The sequence below is a fragment of the Vicugna pacos genome, chromosome 19 (genome assembly GCF_048564905.1).
Source record: "Vicugna pacos chromosome 19, VicPac4, whole genome shotgun sequence".
Classification (NCBI taxonomy): domain Eukaryota; kingdom Metazoa; phylum Chordata; class Mammalia; order Artiodactyla; family Camelidae; genus Vicugna; species Vicugna pacos.
This window is the reverse complement of record NC_133005.1, coordinates 38,961,055-38,975,899: the sequence shown is the minus strand read 5'-3', so window position 1 is coordinate 38,975,899 and position 14,845 is coordinate 38,961,055. Positions and strand designations below refer to the sequence as shown.

The 14,845-nt window shown below is 41.9% G+C and overlaps 1 protein-coding gene across 21 annotated transcripts in view; it reads right to left on the bottom strand.

Moving 5' to 3' along the window:
- Positions 1-14,845, bottom strand: part of TSHZ2 (teashirt zinc finger homeobox 2) — a 911,650-nt gene that overhangs the window by 471,573 nt on the left and 425,232 nt on the right. For all 21 annotated transcript variants that reach the window (XM_031687684.2, XM_031687688.2, XM_031687685.2 and 18 more), the window contains one exon: positions 5,408-5,553. The gene's annotated coding sequence lies outside the window, so the exon portion shown is untranslated. The remainder of the gene's footprint in view (positions 1-5,407; positions 5,554-14,845) is intronic.

The window sequence follows — 14,845 nt, the reverse complement described above, 5'->3', positions numbered from 1 at the left end:
GGGAAAATTACTTTATCTGGCTGAGACAATTTTCTGTACAATGGGAACACTTTTAGTGCTGTCCTTTTTGCCTGGTCAGAACCATTCTCCTTCTTTGTGAAGCAGCATGCCCTTTTCCTCTGGGTGGAGAGGTTAAGGCTGTAATCTTTTGGGAGCAATTTATATTCTCTTTCCTGGGTGGAGATAAATAGACTTCAACTGGAATTGCAAACTCACATTCTTAGAGGGACCAGGAAGTTGATGTCAATCAAGGTTTCTCAACTTTGGTACTATGGGCATTTTGAGATGAATAATTAATGGTTGTAGGGTTTTATGCTATGCTTTGCAGGATGTTTAGTAGCATCTCTGGCCTCTACCCACTAGATATCAGTAGCACCTACCTCCCAGTACCCCTGTGTGACAATCAAAAATGTCTCCAGACATTGCTAGATATCTTCTGAAGTGTGAAACAGCCCCAGTTGGGAACAACTTGTATAAATGAATGAAGCCTATACTTCAATTATGTGAGTCATGGTGCCTGCTTCATATAGAAGGCATACACCTTGTCTAATGGCGGTGGCCACTATCCAGCTCCAGCTGATGGTTGCTAAGAAGGAATATGGACTCATTATTGTAAGATCTTATAAGTTTTCAAGAGATGTCTAGCTTTATGTTTTTTCATATTTTTAAATGTTGGCATCAATTTTTTTTAATAATTTGATGTGGACCAAATGAAAGATATCTGTGGATTATATGTGGCCTGTCCAGGTGCAAGCTCTGGCCCAGGGGATCCCCAAGATGCTGTCCCAAGTGTCTGCAATGCCAAGCAGTGCACCTGTTTCTCAAGTACATTTCCCCCAGGGAATGCTGCCTTTCAAAACAGTTGGGCCAATCAAAGTAGTATTTGATTCTCTTAATTGATTAAGTTAACGTTGCCCTTGCCCACATGGCTGAGGCTGTATAATACATACTTACTGCACAATCTAGCAATTCCATTTCCCAGTATTTCCCAAAGAGAAATGAAAATATATATCCACACAAAGATGTGTACACAAATGTTCACAGCAGTTTTGCTCACAATAACTTACAAACTGGAAACAGTCAAACTGTCTACCCACAGATGAGTGGGTTTTAAAATAGTGGTATATCCAGACAGAGAGTAAATCCACATTACTTGATATTAAAAAAGAAGCAACTTAACGATACACAGATGAATCTCAAAAACATTATACTAAGTGAAAAAGCTAGATTCAAAAGAATACATACTGAATTAAGATAAACTCCAGTACAGGAAAAATTACAGTGAAAGAAAACAGATCGTTTGCCTGGGATTGTCGCAGGAGCTGTGATGTGAAGAGAATTAACTACAAAGAGGCATGAGGAATTTCCTGGTAGGATGGAAGTGTCCTATGTCTTTATTGTTGTGGGGTTTACCCAGGCACATAAATTCTTGAAAACTCCTCAAAGGGCACACGTAAAATGGGCGCATTTTACTGTATGTATATTATACCCTGATAAAGTTGACAGAGATGGAAAAGTGCTTTGCAGAGAAGCCAACTTGTCTGGAATCATCACAGTTAAACAATCATACTGTGTTTAACTGCTTGAAGAAAACAGTCAAGAAAAAGATGTTCCTTAGGATACAACCAGATTTGAGAGAATAGTCAGAAGGTGAGGACTATACAGGAAGAGTGGACACCGATGGACGGCGCTGAGAGTGACTGTCAGCTACAACATCATAAAACATCTATTTAATGCAGAGATCACAAAACCTTCTTCCATGGGCTACACCTAAAGGCCCATAGGTATATCCCTTTTGCTCTTCATAACTCTAAATTAAACGAAAATAAGATGATTGCCAGCAAATTAATGTTGGGAGATTTTACTTTAAAAATCGGAATTTTTAGATTTAGCTTGTAAGTCTAAACACTTGTTCTTCCATGGCCGAGTGAGTCTACTACTTTAGTCAAGGCTTCAAGAAGGAATTGCTTAAATGTGAGGAGCAGACAACAACTACATACCATCAGTGAAACTGAAATTGGTGAGGGCTTCGTATACCTTAGCTTTATCAATGATACTTTAATTAACGCACACTAAGGAAATGATCATGAATGTGTTGAAAAATTTAGCCACAAGAATGTTGATCACTGTATTATTTACAACAATGAAAAACTGAAATCATTTATATGTTCAACAATAATGAATTACCAAAAAAAAATTACAGTCTGTCAATGCAATGGTATACTATGATATCTTTAAAAATGGTCTTGAAAAATATTATGATATGTAAAAAATACCACCCTATATCAGGAGTCAGCAAACTATGGCCATGGGACAAATCCTGCCCATCACCTGTTTTTGTAAATAGTTTTGCTGGACCACAGCCACATTCATTCCTTTTCTTATTGTCTATGATTTTGTTCCACAGCTGCAGAGCTGAGTAGCTACAACAGAGATCTCATGGCCAGAAAGCTGAAAATAATTACTCTCTGGCCTGTTACAGAAAAGGTTTGCTGACCTCTGTTCTATATCATTAAGTGATAAAATAGTATTTTTTCAGAGAGAGAAAGTAGTCCAAGTAAACATACTGAAATGAAAAGCAGTGGTTATCCTGAATGATAGAATAACCACTAATATTTATTTTTATCCTTTTGCTTTTCAGTCTTTTCCAAAATTTATTTAATAACTATTACTTGTGCCATCACATACAACGCATTTTTAAAATTTTAATAATAGTATTTAAAAAACCCCATTCGATTTCCTCCCAGTCTCCCACTGTCTTCTCCTGGTTATGGTAATAGCAGAAGAGTCTGGTTATTTTGCTGAGTGACTGAAAAGCCACCAATTGCCCCGTAACCAGGTTCTACTCAGCATTATACCTGGGAGGATATGAGCAACAGGAAAAGAGGAACAGGGCAATCGTGCTTAGAGAAAATTAAGATCTGCAGACGTGACATTTCCTAGAAATCAGCCTGTCTTGGTTTCTACCATAATTATTCACCGTTTTGTTTACAAATGGGAAATAGCATTCTACTGTTCAGTGTCTTCCAAGAGACTGAAGTTAATTTGAAATAATCCTCCAGCAAAAGCACCAATAAAAGCATCTGGAACGCCCTGATGCCATCCCCTCTGGCTACTGGCACGACATTATTGATACACAAATCAAAGTTGACTGCTCTGGTAACATTGAGTCCCCTGGCAGCAAGAGCTTTCAACAGAGAAGGTGTTCCTTTCTTAAGACAGGACCAACTTAATACAATATCTCCTTGTAACAGGTTTAGTTAAGACATTAAAGGGATCCCAAACAAGAATTTTAAATCTTTCTTTTTTTCCCCTTAGATAGAATGGGCCTGCCACCCCCCCCACCAAATCATAAATAAATAAAAGAAGGAGAAATTCAAACTATGCTTAAGAATAGGCTCATGAGACGTAAAGGAGGTTATAAATGTAATGTGATTTGAGGGCTGTCACAAGATTTCACTTGTCAGAGACAGTAACAGGAAACTTCCGCCTGCCTGAAGTTTCCACTGTTAGAGTCATTTCTTAGAGGCACACTGTTTTTTAAAAGGCTCTGTTCAAATATAGAATTATTGGACTTTTGGATTTAAAGGGTCCTTAGAGGTCATAAATCCATCCCTGAACTGATATGCAAATCCCCTCCCCTCTACGACATTTTCTAGCCTTCATATGATCTCCTTCCATGAACAGGAACCCATTACCTCAAAAAAGAACAACTATTTCATTTTGAGTGGGCTTTATTTATACAAAACCATTCTTTGTGGTGAACTCAAATCTGCCCTCCCAGTAATTTTTATTCTTTGATCATCAGTTTTGTGTCACTCACTCAAACAAGTATTTAATAAGTACCCTTTAAGGCGTGGTTGACATAGCGGCATTCCAGATAATCCAAGTTCCTTCTCTCACGGAGTTTACATACAGTGAGGAAAACAGCCAGCACACAAATAAACTGATAAATAAGCAAGATCATTCTAGATGCGGTCAAGACAAGATAAAGTGGTAACAGCCAGAGAAAGTAGGTGGGACAAAGGGCATTATGGGTTGAATTCTGTCCTCTCACCCCAAAAAATATGTTGAAGTCCTAACCTTGGCACCTGTGAATGTGACCTCATTTGGAAACAGGGTCTTTGTGGATGTCATCAAATTAAAATGAGGTCATTAAGATGGGCCAGTAACTGGTGTCCATATAAGAAGAGGAGGAGAGACACTGACCAAGAGAAGACAAGGTGAAGACACACACAGACGATGCCAAGAGGCTGGAGGGCGAGATTGAAGTGATGCGTCTACAAGCCAAGGAACACGGCGGATTGCTGGCAACACTGGGAGGAGGGCAAGGAACAGGGGCTCCCTTAGAGCCCTCAGAGAGAGCACAGCCCTGCCAACACCTTGATTTGGACTTTCAGCTTCCAGAACTGTGAGAGGATAGGCTTCTGTTGTTGCAAGAACACCATCTGTGGTACTTTGTTAGGTCAGCCCCAGGAAACGAATGCAGAGGGTCAGGGAGGGTCAAGAGGTGGCTTTTTGAGTTGACGAGCCAGCTTCAACCGGGAAGAAGACTCTTCTGAGCACAGAAACCAGGACGAGCAACAGCCCTCCAGTTGGAGTGAGCTTGGAATGTTCCGGGAACCGAAAGGAGGCCAAAGGGACATGACTTCTGAACAAGGAGGGAAGTGGTAGAAGCCGAGCCTGGAGAAACAGGCTGGAGCTAAATTACGGCAGAGGTTCCCCATCACTCTAGGCTATAAAGGCAATAAAATGTGGATGCTCGGGCCCCCATCCCAGGGATGGATGGGCATGCGGTAGACGCAGACATTGATATATTTCTAAAGATTTTGAGACCCACGCACTGTAGGGCTAGTAAGCTTGGGATGTATTCTCTAGGCAATGGAAAGCTATCGAGCATCTTACTCAGCTCACTGGGAAGCACCACCTCTTTGCAGTATGATCCTTCAGATATTTGAGAGCGGCCCTTGCATACTGTTCCCAGACCCAATGCCCCTCCTCTTCTTCCCTGTCTTCTTCCAAACATCACCAGTTTCTCATACACAATTTGGTTTAGCAAACCTATAGCAGACCTAGCAAGAAGCCACAGAAGTAGAACGCCGCCATATGCTTTAACACGATAGCACACATTTGTCTGTTGGCTTAGCTAGTTCAGTGGGTCCCAACCTGTCCTTCTGTCCCACGTGGCTTACATCCCATCCCCATCCCTCCTCCATAGCACACCACCAATGACGGAACAGATTTGGACACTGCCTATCCCCACAGCAGAGGTTTTGTTCTGCTCTCCCACGAGTCGAGAGTAATCAAATTGATTGGTGCCTAGAAGAGACCCAAATGCTCAGGAAATTTTGGGGTGGAGAAGAGAAAAATTTCAGCAAGTATTCTGACTCTCTCTTATGTGCTGTACCTGTTCAGGTGAGGTCTCCTCATTCTGATCAGCAGGGTCAAGGGGGCTCAGATGGTGTCACCCATTGCTGTTGCGGGGGGCCGGGACAGTAAGGAAGATGGATGAGTCAGAGTCACACTGCAGATCGACTTTCTCTACTTCTTGGGCTGAGAAGAGAACAGACCAAGGAATGTCATTCACGCAGTGAATAATTTGAAACCTTGACACTGCAATTTCTGCCCAGTGTATCCTTGCTTTTAACTCAAAGGTATTTTTGGAAACCTCTTCTCAAAGCAGACACATAAGACAGCATTCAAACCATGTACCTATTCAAGCTTTTTCCTCCCCAGAGATTGGCAAGAACCCTTGATGAACACAGAAGCTTGCCAGCTCACCAAAAGATCAGAGCAACAAATTGCAAATCCATGAGAAGGTAGACTGGCTACTTACCTGTCTGTCCATTCAACCAGTGTTATATAGATCTCTGTGTTGTAAGAGTGCTAGTTTATTGCCCAGGTCCACAAAAGAACCAACTCTGGAGGGAACAGTGATATTCATATTTATGAGAGGACCGCATACTCTCCTACCAGCGTATGCACTGCAGTGGCTCAGCCACCTGTTCACAACCTTAGTCTCTGATTGATTGGTACCTGATGTTAAATATTTCCAGGATTACTTCTTTAACTCAAGGTTCATACAGAACCCTAACCCAGCAATGGAATAGCAGCTCTAAGACTCACATCCTTGTTGGGCTGTCTGTCAGGCTATCAAAGATTACTGCCCTGGTTACCACTCTCTTCTGATTTGCAGGGATGAACTCTTAGAAAGTCCATGCAGTGACTTTGGCGCCACCCCTACCCTTCCTATACTGATTGGTCCGGGAGCAGGAGCAGTTCAAAGTCTCTTCTCTAGGAATGAGGTTCAGGTCAAGGAGAAATGCAGTCTCCCCATCTCTCTCATTTAGTCTCACTCCGTTTCTATCTCTCTGTAACTCTCTTTTTCTATCTCTCTTTATAACGCAAAAACTTAGGTGATGTCAGTAGTCATACCATATAGTCTAGACATCAGGAAACTGAACATGACAAGCTGCAGTAAAAGAATTTTTGCCATTAAATTCTCTATAATTTACTTCAAATTATATTGAACCAATGTTCAGTATGAAATTGCCAATATTTGACCATTTTAAAATACACTATAATTAATAAAATTGACATGACGTATAGTTCCAATTGTGTGATTTAGGATTGACAATGGTATTGTCCTTTTCAATTTTCTCTATCATTGATTTGTTCTTGTTGAGCATTTTTCCTGAAGAGGTAAACATTATGGTATCTTCCTTCACACAAATTGTGAATCCTTTTTCTTTGATATGAGTATCAACAGGACCACGACATATCCGAGGAAGGTAGAATCATCAATTTGGCCTTGGAAGAGGGCTTGGCTAGCCAAAGAAGTTTTCTGTGGTGGTTTAATTTTTTGGTTCTGAAATTTTTGTTCTAATTAAAGATCAATTAGAAGTCAGCTAAAAGCTAACCCTCAAAGCAAAGTGAGGCCTTGTAGCAGCTAAAAGAGTCTGCTGAAACAGTTTCTCAGAACCTGAGTACAATAGGAAAGGTGAAAAATTAGACAGTAGTTGCCACACCAATGGATGGAAAAGCAAATGCTGAGATGGTTGGAGAGATGCTTATTGTTTGAGATCAAAATGGTAAAGACACATTTTTGGAGGATCAAGCTGTGACCATAAATGGATACTGGTTGACAGTTGAAAGAGATCTAGACATTGGCTGGGAGTTGAGGAAGCTCTCAGGCATGTCAGGAAGCCATCATGAAGATCAAAGAACATTCTGGTACCTACACAGTGGTCTGTAGAAGCCGTTAACACAGCACTCCCTTTTACAGCAGTGTGAAAAAATAGCCACAGAATCATCTTGTCACAAAGGTTTTCCAAGCTTGATTTGTAAATAGTTCTGATTATATGCTGCTTGGGCAGAATTTGGTCACCTCACGGTCACTAGAAGCATGCTGTTAGAGCAGAGGTCAGCAAACTAAGGTCCATGGGTCCGTTCCAGCCCACTACCTGCTTTTGCACAGCCCCTGAACTAAGAATAGTTCTATTTTTAAATAGTTGAAAAAAAATCAGAAGAATATTTCTCAACATGTGAACTTGATATGAAATCCCAGTCTAATCCATAGATAAAATTTTTTGGAATAGACCAACAATCTGTTTTCATATTGTCTGTGGCTGCATTTCCACTGAAACAGACCCAAACAGTTGGGCAACAGAGACTGTATAGCCAGCAAAGCCTAAAAATTTTACTGTCTGGCTCTTTGCAGAAACAAGGGTGCCCATCTCTGCCTGAGTATTGTTACCTTTGCCTCTGGAAGACTTTTCTAGCAAGATGTTGGGGTATGTAAACGGAAAAGGCCTGGTCTTCATCAAACTTAAATAAGAGGCTATGCCTGTTTTGGGCATGCTTGTTAATAAATATAAAATATTTTGACCTGAGGTTTGCTTTCATTGGAATCTGGTTGTGAATTTTGGGAGCAGACTCAGAGTTGACCTCCTTCTCTCTAACTGTTGGGAGTTAATGAAACTGACCAAGAAGAACCTAACTGTGTGAAGCCCAATTTGCTTAGATCACTTGGTAGAAGATGCCCTGAGAGGGACAGAATTGAGAGCTGAGAAAAAAAAAATTCATGGGTATTTTAGTATCTGATTCCAAACCTTTCCTAAGACCCAGTTGCTTTACTGCCCCTTGCACCCTTCAATGAAACATTGAATATCCTTAAAACGAATCCCTTTTGTTTTGATTAAGCCACGTCCAGCAGATTTTTATCACTTGCAACCAAATAGAATCCTTATGTATCCACATCCACTCCTGACGTTCAACAGAAGGGGATAAAGGCACAAGAGTTGTAGCCATCCCTTTTATGGAACCATAAGATCCTCCTGAATTATTTAGTTGTAATAATTCCGCCAGCACTTATGGCCAGACACCTCTCACGCTTAACCCAGAATCTTAGTTATTAAGGTGATGCTTTATAATCTTTGCATTGGGCAACAACCCAGCAAAAATACTGACACATTTTAGGTAAGCCTGGGGAGTATGCAGTGTGTTGATGGGTAATAAGTAACATACAGCCACACTCTTTTTAAGAGAGGCCCAGGCACCACATACCTAAGACAACCCAGATGCCTCATCTATTATTCACAGCTAGTTCCAAAGATGCAGCAGCTGATCAAACAGACCTTCCAAAGATGGAACCAGGGTCAGTGTAAATATACTCCAAGGAGCCAGTGCTTCACTTCGCCTGTTGTGTTTCATTTTCTTTGTCCCATTTGCCTTCCTTACCCTCGCACCCCACCGTCACGACCACCACCCCTCTCCAGAGTCACCAGCCTTACTTTCAGGAGGCAATGTCAGTAACTGTCTGAAGGAAGTGAGGAGAGGACAGTAGGAAGACTGTGCTCTCTGCAATGACATACCACATCAATGAACACCCTCATGCTAGCCTGTCCTGCCCCAATTAGTGGATAAAGGAGTCCTTGCTTTAATTATTAAACAAGAATTGGCAAGAGTCAACAGATAGTCATCTTACAAGACAAAAAAATTTCCAATACTAAATTGAATTGGATGTAATGCTTTCCTAACTCAGTTACTTTCATCACCCCACTTAACAAATGAGACATGGAAACACTCTGTGAACCAACAGACATGTCGACTTTTAGGGTCACTGCCCTTGAAAGAACATTTGTGAATTTTCCATACACACACCATTTTGCTGTTTTGGACCTGCTTCCAACGATGTTCATCTTTTGATGAACTTCATGGTTCCTCTTGGTAGAAGCACCTATGAGCCCAGGGAATTCTTTTTCTAGCCCACTCTAGTGGTGGAAACACATCCGTTTCCAACAGGCTGTGCTACATAGAGTACTCACTTTTCCTGCACTAATTCTAATAAATCCGGGAGAGAGTGCAGTGGGAAACGGATGGACCCAGGCCTGCCTCAGTATAATGGGGCTTTTATACTGACATGCTCCATTAGGGACCACCACACACATCTTCCTCAATAAACAAGCTTACTGCTCAAGTAATAAAGTCATTTATGGAGAGAAGTCAGCCAAAAGACCAGGACTTATGAGAGGTTCTCAGGGAGGAATCATACGGAGTTAGGTTGAAAGAGAATCCCATAGATTCAAATCAAAAGACCATCTTTCGACCGGGAGCCCTAATTTCTGTGGTCCCCTTACCTAACCTTTCCTTCGTGGGCTCAGAAAGAAAAGCTTGTCTACACTATCCCAAACAGGGAAAGGGGGTGCGGTGACTTTAAAGCCAATTAAGGCCTTTTTGAATATTCGAGTAGTTTTCTCTGCTTTTTCCAAAACACAAGAATTTCTGATCAAACAAGAACTTTCCCACTTTTAATTAGCCCCTTGTGTTCTGAGAAGAAAAGCAAGGGCAAAAGTTATAAAAAAAAATCTTTTATTTAAAGTTACCGTTATAAGGATTTTTAATGTTTTAGCTCTGCTGATTATTAAAAGATGTCATGAAGAAGTGGGCATTCCTCTGTCTCTAGGTTTGAGTATTTTCTCTGGTGAAAGTTAATTCTGTGTTTTTTCTAGGACCTTGCAAATCTAGGGGATGCAGGAAGGTGGACAAGGGATGTGAGATGAAAGAGAAAAGTTTCTTTTACGACATGGTTGCCTGAGAAAGACACTGCAAGTGTCTGACCCTCATAATACAACAGCTGCTCTTAACAGGATTCAATATGTGCTATCTTATTGCTGTGTACGTGTATGTGTGTGTGTATATATATGTACATACAAGGTGTAGGATATAGCATATAAACATACATGTATACATATGTACATAAACGTATGTACATGTGTGTCTGTGTGTCTATGTATGTAGATATCTAACTGAGGATATAAAGACCTCTGTCCTTTTTTAGGGGAGTGCAATTTTAATACCTTTTTCTCTTTTATTAAGATATCGAATACATACAGTAAAGTGAACAGAATTTTGGGGGTACAGTGTAATATATTTTTACATGTTCATACCTGGCTAACCATCATGCAGATTAAGATATAAAACTAAGAGCAAAGATTTAAACCCAAGCTCACCAGCTCAAAGCAGTTCTTTCCTCTGTCCCACAGAGAGGCAGTGGGACCATTAGCACTGACCAGCATCTAACCAGAGGCAGGGTGTCCCTGCCCTAACATCTTCAATGGCTGGTACTATTACAAATAGCTCTGAGGAGGAGGAAAACTCCCAGTGAGCAGATGCTGGCAGATGTCAACCCAACAGGTAACCCCGGACCCTTGCTTTCTGAAGGGAAGGCGTCCTCCTGCAAGGGGGTCTGAAAACGCCAGCCTGCCCTTCCCCAGCCTCCCCTGCAGCCAGTCCTCGCGAGTGGGTTCCAGCCAATGGGAACTGAGGGGACATCTGCTGCGACCTTCTGGAAAAGACCCTCCCTTCTGATAAGAAAGAGACAGGTGAGGGAAAATTTCTACCCCTGTTTCAGCCGGCATCTGTAGACATGGTGCTTGGAGCTGGGGTAGCTGTCCGTGAGGAAACAAGATGCCAACCTGCAGAGGAGAGCGGGAAGACGGAAGCTGAGTGCCTGACAACAGGGTCACACCCCCCAGCTAGGGGTCAGGAGAGCCGTGTTGTGAATAGGCAAACAGGAAGTATTTTAGGCTTTGCGGGCCACACACAGTCTTTATGGCATATTCTTCTCTTTCTTTCTTAGCAAACTTTCTTGTTTTGGGGCTGCACAAAAACAGGCTGTGCGGCAGATCTGACTCACAGACCAGAGTCTGCTGACCTTTTCTCTGAACCAACCCAGCAACCGCCTATCTCCAGGGTTCTTATTAAGGGATGTGATTTAAAAGCAAACAAACTGTTTCTTACGTTACTGTAAGTTAGATATTCTGTTATGTGGAAATAAAAACATACCCCAATGATATTGCAGTGCACCAACTTTCTCAGACTTAATCCACATCTTAAAGAAAAAGGAGTAATAGTGAAGGAAGTATTTGAGAGGCCGAAGAGAAATATGCCACAATGTATACTAGAACTTTCTTCTTAAACTGTAGTGGCTGCCGCTGCCTTGGAGGGACCAGACTGGCTGGAGGGACCAACGGCTGTGGAGGACGAGGACCAAGCGCTGGGGCGTCGGAGCGCTTTGAAATGGTAAGAGGAAATAGAAAGCTTCTAAAAACTCCAAGATCAAGCCCAAGTAGCAGTATTTTCCCATCTAAACTTCCCACATGGTTTGCAGCTTGCATCTCAGTCCTTTCAGCACCACTGATGACAGTTTTATGTGTCAACTCCACGAGGCTCCAGTCCCCAGTTATTAATCCAACACTCATCTAGGGGTTGCTGTGGACGTATTTTGTGGATGTGGGTTAACATCTACAATCAGTCGACTTAAAATACAGGAAACAATCCCAGATAATATGGGTGGGCCTCCTCTCATCAGTGGAAAGTCTCTAAGAGCTAAACCGAGGTTTCCTTCATGAAGGAGGATTTCTCCCCTAAGACCGAAGCATCTGCTCCTGCCTGAGTTTCCAGCCTGCCTACCTGCCTTCTGGATTTCAGACTTGCTAGCCTCTACAATCCTGTGAGCCAATTCCCTGGAAGAGCATATATATACACAGTTGATACTCATTATTCATGGATTCTGTATTGATGAGTTCGCCGATTGACTAAAATGCATTTGTAACCCCCGACCCCCCAACCCCCCAGATCAATACTCGTGGTGCTTTGGGTCGCTCACAGACATGAGCAGCTGTCAAGAGACTGGAGCTGCCTGTGTGCGCGTTCCAGCTGACATGCAGCAAGGCAATATGCTGCCTTCTTGTTCCAGCTCTCCTACTGGAAATGTGTCCTTTTGAAATCTATTTGGTACTATATTTTTTGTGGGTTGTTTTTCTGTTTTTTGATGCTTTTTGTCAGTGATCTCACTGTTCAAAACGGCCCTCCAGCACAGCGCCAAAGTGCCGCCTAGTGTTCCCAAGTGCGGAAAGTCTGCGATGTGCCTTTGGGAAAAATATGCATGTTAGATAATCTTTGAGCATGAGTTATAGTGCCACTAGTTGTGAGTTCAATGTTAATAAATCAACAACATACTTTCAATAGAGTGTCTTTAAATAGAAACACTGTAAAACCAGGTTATGTATTGACCAGTTAATAAAAATATTGGGACCAGAGGCTCAGAGGAACCTAACCCTGTATTTCCCCTAGGAACAATGTTGCTGATTCAGTGTTTAGGGCTACTTTATAGAATATAACTATCACAAATAATGAGAATCTGAGCATCAAATAAATACATGTATGTATACATATGCACACACACAGGGTCTGTTTTTCTGGAGAACCCTGACTGACACAGCAGCTCACCAAGTGTGGGCCCTTTAAGGGCGGATCAATCAGGACGGCCCCTGTCCCGTGGCTCCTGTTCTCCTCAGGATAAGGCCTGCACTTGCTATCACTGAGCACTCAAGGCCAGCAGTGATCTGAGCCCTGCAGACCCGTGCAGCCTTACCTTTCCTCCCTCTGACAAGACGTCTGATTTTCAGCTGAACTTGACCACATACAAGTTTCAGCTAAATTTGTATGCACCACCTCATTGTCCTCTTCCATGTTTTATTAACCTGCTTTCTCACTTTGCATTGTGAGACCTCTGCCCACCACTTCAGCCACATTTCACAACCATCTTGCCTTCACTTGCCCTGTACAAGCATCCCAATGCCTGCATTTCTGCACTAGCATTCCAGAGGCAGCACCCCTATACTAGCATCCCTGCACCCTCCTCCTGGCACTAGCATGCCTACACCAGCATGCCTACACCTTCATCTCTGCATCAGCATTCCTGGTTTCTGTAGCCCAGTCCACCTCAAGGCATGTTTTTCCATGCTGCTTCCTTCTCCTAGAATGTTCTTTCCCCCACTCCTCGCTACTTAAAACTTACTCCGCCTCCATAACCTAGCTCACACGTCACTTCCTCAGGGAAGTCTTCCATTGCCTCCCTCACTAGCTTTTCTTTGCATTGTTTAACTTTCCTCTGTAGCTCTTGGCACAGTTGCCAATTTTATCAGTTTGGGTGGTTTATTTAATCAGCGCAGGGGTTCTTAATAATTTTGTTCCATGGATCCCTATGTTAGTGTGGGAAAACCAGAATAATGTTATCAAAGGCATGATAAAAAATGCATAGGATTACAAAGAAACTTGCATTTCAGCATAATTGGTTATCAAAATATTTTCTTAACTGTAGCGTAGTAATAAATGTGCTTCTTTATTAAGATATTAAATAACAAGATCTAGTGGAAAGTCTAATAACTACTGTAATTTTGAAGTGGTGATAAGTACAAGTGATATTTTAGAGCATCTGCAACAATTGTAATGAGATATAAAAATATGAAATTTATATGGTGAACAAAGTCACAGATATGATTAATTCTACTCGTTTTGTTGCTTAAATTTATAACCGAAGGGAGGATGAAACATCAGTTAAGGGTTTCTAAAAGTAAAGTTTTTCTTTTTCTTCATTCAAGTTCACAGATCCCCACCCCTTTGGAAAGCCTGAATTTATGTTTGAATTCTTTACTTTATTACAAGCTCTGGAAGGATGGTCTTGTCTGATTTTGCTCACTGTTAAATCATATCCCCAATGTTGAGGATGTAGTAGGTACTCAATAAAAAGCTGTTGAAGGACAAATGGGAAGCAAGAAAGAGATTCCACTGTGTGCTTGACTAAGTAGCCTTCACTCAGTGCTTTACAACTTTAAAACTCAGGTCAGTTTTCATCTCCATCAGATAATCATTCATGCTCACTCTTTGTAAACCCATTGGGTTGATTCTCTCTCTTCGGCACACTCATACCATGAAGTACTTCCTCCTGACCTAGTTCTTCCCGAAATTGTCAATTTAATTATCTGCCTTTCTCTCATACACTTTTGATTGGGAGTTTTTTTCAAGGGCAAGGGTTACGTCTGATCTAGCTCTCCACATCGCCAGTGTTTACCTATGCAGGGGCCAGGATGTAGTTTTGTACTCAGTGGATTCTTTAAAAATAGAACTGAATTTCATTTTCTCCCCTTTCACACAAGTGCCATCTCTGCTCTTACTTTCATGTCACATGGGGCCTGGGCTTCTGCGTATCCTGTTCGCTTTGCCTTTCAGCCTCCCCTAAGTCCTCCTCGGTGGGTCCAAGGGTCAGGGTTCACACACTTGCGCATGTACGGACTGACTCTGAAGCACGCTCCACAAGCAGGAATGATGACATGCATTTCATAAATTACAAAACTTGCCTTCTTTTCATCAGTCACCAAGAAACTAGGGACACATATGTTCTTTGGAATGTGAATAATTTTTAAACAGAATCCCAAAGACAGCACATTCACTTGCATTCATCCCACCCAGCAGAAGTGAGCCAAGATTCTGTGGCACCAGA